At 41.2% G+C, this 5,943-nt stretch overlaps 1 protein-coding gene across 1 annotated transcript in view; it reads left to right on the top strand.

Annotated features, from left to right (window-relative positions):
- The window catches only part of obsl1a (obscurin like cytoskeletal adaptor 1a), a 75,840-nt gene that overhangs the window by 22,900 nt on the left and 46,997 nt on the right, over positions 1 to 5,943 (top strand). The window lies entirely within an intron of this gene.

The raw sequence follows: 5,943 nt of genomic DNA, 5'->3' as shown, positions 1-5,943 counted from the left end.
CTGAACACTCAGAACCTGATTTTCATGATTTTGAACTAGGCATTCCAGTTCTGGGATGACTCCCAGATAACCTGGTACCGAGTTAAGAAGCTGGGCCAGTATGTTTCACAAAACCATCACAGGCCATCGCTCTTTTCTCAACCAATGACGTCGACCAAGGACCTCAAACCTATGGTGTCTTACCCATAGACAGGTCCGACGACTCAGAAAGGGATTCGTTGGAGCTCCCCAAGGAGCGAGAACCCTTAACAGTCTCATCACAGATTGAACAGGTGGTCGCCCAAGCCGACACTCTGACATCTGATGAAGAAAGAGACAAACTTCGCCAAGTTCTTTTCAAATATGAAAAGTCATTTTCAACTGACGCAGACATCATCCAACTTCAGAAGTTGAATGATCCTGCAATTAACTCGATGATACTGTATCTGACTGACCCAGACAAATACACTCCATCGAAAGTCTAACTGGATTCCAATCCAGACCTTAAAGTCCTCTTTCAGTTGCGCAAACAGTTAAAACTATTCAAGGACAACCTAACTTTAGCTCATGGAGCGACGTCCTCACCCGTGTTCGCGGTCTCCCATGACCAAAGGGGGGTGACGCCAGTTAGGATAATGCTACCAGACGCGATAACGTGAGCAAATCTGACATCCAGAGTGAGTGATGCTCCGAAACGTCGTTTTCTAGTTGCTTAATCACTGCTTTTGTCAATGTTGAAACGTTGTTTTACTGGTTGCTTAGTCACTGTTTTGTCAATGTTGAGACATCGTTTAATTGGTTTTGGTATTGTTTCTGAACACCCCAAGCAAGAATGAATTTTGTTGTGTAGTTAAGTTAGAGACTAAGAGGCCTTTAACCATGCCAACATGCAGTTCATTTGTTAAAATGCCATCTTTGCGGAGTCAATGTAGATTAATGCTACCTTAAGTACCATAATCTACATTGGTCTCACAACGCTTAAGCCGAACCTACTCGAACAATTCTTTTCGGGGGGATAGCTAATTCTTTTTGATGAGTCTCGCCATAGACTTCCAAAAACATTTATGGGGAAACCAAACACCCAATCTCAAGTCGTTCGTCTAAAAGACAACAGACAATTGAACCAAACTATATTTTGCCATGTAAAGCTAACTTAAACCAAGTTAGAAATGGAAAAATAGTTTGGAACCCTTTTCTATAGGTATAAACCCCTATAGTTACCCTTTTCAGCATTTTCCACCCCTTAACTGGTAGTTGTAGCTGTTCCCAATCATAATAGCTTACACACCAGGTGCATATATTTTAAGGCCTTATGTAAAATCCCCTTCATAAGCCCACCTTAAACCACATAATTGCATGTCACATTTGAACCAGAACGGCACAGACTGGACATCCACCCAGTGACGACCTTCGCTGGAGGAGACCTGCAATCCTGACGTTGGTCTCCACTCTTCATCCAGTGGCCGCATCTTCAGTTCAATCCAAGGGAACCCCTCTGTATGCTGATCAATCAACACTTCCAATCGTTGTGGATTAATCGTTGTGGATTATATGACTTTTTCCAATGGATTACAGACTCTGTTTCCAAGGGGTTAAAGCATTGCTACAATGGAATTACCAACAACATTATGGAATTATCATCAACACAATGGAATTACCAAGAACATTGTGGAATTACCTTGACTTTTGTTTTCCTTGCTGGATTACTTTTGACTTTTGTCTTCCTTGCTGGATTACTTTTGACTTTTGTTTTCCTTGCTGGATTACATCAAGACCAGGGACATTCGAAGGCGTAAGTTCATGTTGGAATTCATCCCCATGGACAGGCGATGATTTCCAAAGGGGGGACTGTAGTGAACTAGGCCTGATGTCAAAACCTTGACCTTAGGACCTTATGGGACAGAAACTGTCATTTCATTGATTTGAATCCAGAAATACAGGTTGACCCATCCTGAGACTTTCTTTCTTGAATTAATCAAGTAAAAGAAGACTACTTTCTATTATCATTACTATTTTACAAATGTTTGATAATCAAATTGTGTTAGTTCAAACAATGTTTACATGTTGAAGTGAACTACTCATTTTTAAATCAACTGTGAAACAGTAATAACGATTTTTAATCCTCATTCAAAGAAGAAATCAGGTTAATGATGCATTGTCTGATTTTCTGTCTTCAATGAGCAAGGGTGTATGTTGGTCAAAGTTCAAGTTTCGGTCAACTGCAAGTTTACTGAAAAAGAAATGTCATGTTTAACTTTTACAGCAAGATACTAGAGAATTGACTCCACGAAGTCTGAAGTTCTTCATAATATCTTTTGTCTGTTCTTAAACAATCTTAATCTTTTTCCTTGACTTTTCATAACACCTTACATCACAAAACACACCTCTGTTTTGGTCCATCGACCAATCAGAAACTTCCAAATGAACCGGAAATAGAGCTCTTTAAATGTTGGCACTTCCTAGTTAAGTCCGGTCGAGAGTTTGAGAAGAGTCAGCTGATGATGGAGAGTTCTGCAAGAGGTTCCACCTCCAGTTGGAGTCGGGTGGAGAGTTTGCAGCTCCAGTCGTTTGGGAGTAGATGAAGAAGTTCTGCAGTTCTGAAACTCAGCAGTTCCAGAGTTCATGAAGGCTGGAATTCTGGATGCTGATGTAAGAAAGAAAATCAAGCTGAACCAGAGAAGATCTGGGAATTATGAAAGTCTGTTCTGGATGATCTCACGACTCCCGAGGTTTAGCTGTTCTTACGGAGACGCTGAAAAGTGGCTCGAAGTGGAACTTTACGCCGGAACTGACATATCTTCAGAAAGGTAAAAAGTCGATCTTCAACCAAAGTGTACCGTTGGGACAAGCTGGTCCAAAGGAGCGTGCTGTTCTGGTTAAAACAGACAAATTCCCTCACACATCTCTCTCAAGATAAACTTCATCTTTCCATCTTTAAAATTCTTCTATCTGCTAAAAATCATTACAGATATTTTTAGAAATGTCTGAAGCAAAGTTTTTCAATCACCGCCGTGTGGTTGACGTTTGTTGTACTACTGGAAGTGAGAACAATCGCTGTATTGTTTACTTCCTGTAAAACTGATTAATAGGCTGTTGTTATTTTCAATTCTTGCCAAGTAATGTAAATGTGTGATGTGTTAAACTTGATTCTGTTAATAAATGACCCACTGTCGTTGGTGAGTCAAAGATAATTAACGTCTCACGTCCACATTTTATTAAATTCAGATGCACGTTATTATACAGTCCAGAAAAATGAAAGAATCCGTTTTATCTATGAATATATGACAGCATATGTTCATCTACATTCTGGTGGCCTCGTATGGTTCATAAATGGACTGTTGTATTCGTGTAACAATTGAATATCATGTTGGCATAAAAAAAAGTGTAGAGAATCAGCTGCTGTGAAACGCAGCGAGCTGAGCTGCGATGCTTGGAGAAAATACAGCATGTTTGCAGCTAGTGATGCTTTGAAAGCTGATATTGAGAGTCAATGTGTCTGTTTAAAAGCTGAAATGTACGTCTGTTATGTGTAACTGAAGCTGGGTTTGTGTGGAAACGCTATTCTGTTTGAACTGTGGTCCAGACGTGACTCTGGTCCGGCTCGTTTTGACAAGTTCGAACGAGTTGTTTTAAATGGTTTAAAAGACGTTTTGCCACGGAGCGCCGCCTCCGTTAAGCTCAGAGTTGATTCGTTACATTTTTAACAGAAAATAGTGCATATTGACAGTTTAAAAGACGAAAAGTTGACGGACTTGTTCAGGCTAAGGCTAACATGCTAGCTGGAAAAACGATCCGTGATTGGTTGGAAACGGCTGAGTTGGGACGCTGTGATTCGCTGAGAAGTGAGTGACGTGCCTGCGTCACTTCCTCTGAGTCAGCGATATAGTAACCCACCCTGTTGTTGCTCTGTCATTGGTAGATTCAGTCACGTGACCCGGAAATGAAGCTCGTCTTCATAGGGAATTTCAATCTGTTTTTTTTAAAGTGAAATACGCTTTAAAGTTGCATTCTGATCCGCTGCCCGTTTCTTTGAAGCCTAATCGCTGAAATTTTGCCACGTTTGAGTTTGAAATCCGTCACTAAATGGTGTTTATGGACCACGCTAGCCGATGCTAATTTTAAGCTAACAGCTAACGACCGGATATCACCGGATGCCACCTTGAAGTCATTGCGACTCCTACTGGACATCACTAACAGTGTCTGGGTTAAAATATGGTAAATGGAGCTTACTTCTATAGCGCCTTCCAGCCCCCTATGAGGGGCCCCAAGGCGCTTTACAGTACCAGCCATCCACCCATTCACACGCACATTCATACACCGGTGGCGGTAGGCTGCCATGCAAGGCGCCATCCAGTCCCACCGGGAGCAACTCGGGGTTAAGTGTCTTGCCCAGGGACACAACGGCACATGGTGTGGGAAGTCGGGATTCGAACCTCCAACCTTCCGATCAGAGGTCGGCTGCCACTACCACTGCACCACGGCCGCCCAAAATAAAATAGGGTTATACTCCCCCCTCCTGTGGAAACTTGATATCACAGTTTCACTTCGTTTTTAGGTTACTTTGAGTGAAATTAAACGTGTTTACTTTCTGTAAGACGAATTTTTGAGTTAATAAACGTTCCTCAAGCTGAATAATCACTGTTATCTTGCATTTAAAAAGTGATTAAGGTATTTATGCAAAAAGGCATTTACCAAAAACTTTTTATTCACTGGTAATTCCTCATGACAGAGGTGCAAAATAAAAATTAGAAACTTTTTAAAAGATATAGATACAGATATTCACAGAGTAGATAAAGTTTACTCATTTGCTGGAAAGATAATACACGTCTAATTGTTAAATCACTAAATAAGAGTAAATATCAGAAAAAAAGAGACTTTTCTGATTTTATTTTAACACCTAAAACATTACATTCTCCTATTTAATTTTAAATAGAAGAAAATGTCAGAAGAAGAAGGAGAGGTTGACCCTTTCGACTCCCAATCACATGATGACATCATTTTGGGGGCTTTACATATTTTAACAAATTCAATTATTGGTAAGCAATTAGAGCAATTAGAACAACTTGATGAAATTCAAAGAGGGGAAGAACTGAAAAGTTTGGCAGAAGGAGCCACAGTGTCAGAGAGTAAAAAGTCAAGCCAGGAACGGTTAGCAAAAATTTCTCTGCTTCTTAAAGCGGAATTGGATCAACAGTTTGAACGCAATGTCATGCTGTCTAGAACACATGAGAGGGAGCTCTCAGAAATTCAGGCGTCATTACAAGCGCAATCTTATGACAAGATTAGGGATAAAGACCGTGAGTACCAAGCTGCGTGTTCAGACAATGAACAGCTACAACAAGAGTTGCAGCTCGCAAAAAAAGATCTGGAAAAACACAGAGTGGATAAAGAGGTATTACTCGAACAATATATGCGTTTACAAAGTGAATGTCAAACATCACAGGAACGTTTAAAAGCATGTGAGGAGAAACTGGCCGCAGCAACAAATAAAAGTTCTGACGTGGGGCGAGTTTGTCTGGAACTCAGAGAAGACCGTGGACAGAGTCCAGGTCACCCACAACCACCTCAGAAAGATGTTGTTGCACCTCCACATGTGTGGAGAGAAAAACCTCCACCCTCACCTAAAGTGGTAGGAACAGACCTGAACAGGTCTCTTCCACCAAACATGCAACAGTGTGCTGTGAATGTGTTCGAGGCATGTTCTCATGCTAAGACGCCCATAGAGGTGTTTCCTGGTATAAAGGTTAAACCCCACTCCCTAGAAATGGAAGGACGGCGTGCATCGCCTCCTCCTCCTAAAACAGGCGAGAAAAAGCTGTATTTTCAAACTAACAAACCACGTAATGAAGGTGCACGCTGGGACAAAAAGGCTCCTCTTTCAGAGGATGAACGTGATTATCGTAAATGGGATATGCGTAGGACGCAAAGATATGGGATCCAAGAGGACCCATATTATCAGGGGAA

Source organism: Nematolebias whitei, chromosome 23, assembly GCF_014905685.2.
Source record: "Nematolebias whitei isolate Nwh7 chromosome 23, NemWhi1, whole genome shotgun sequence".
In the NCBI taxonomy this organism is placed as follows: domain Eukaryota; kingdom Metazoa; phylum Chordata; class Actinopteri; order Cyprinodontiformes; family Rivulidae; genus Nematolebias; species Nematolebias whitei.
Note: the sequence above shows the minus strand (reverse complement) of the source record. Positions and strands in the feature narration are given on the sequence as shown.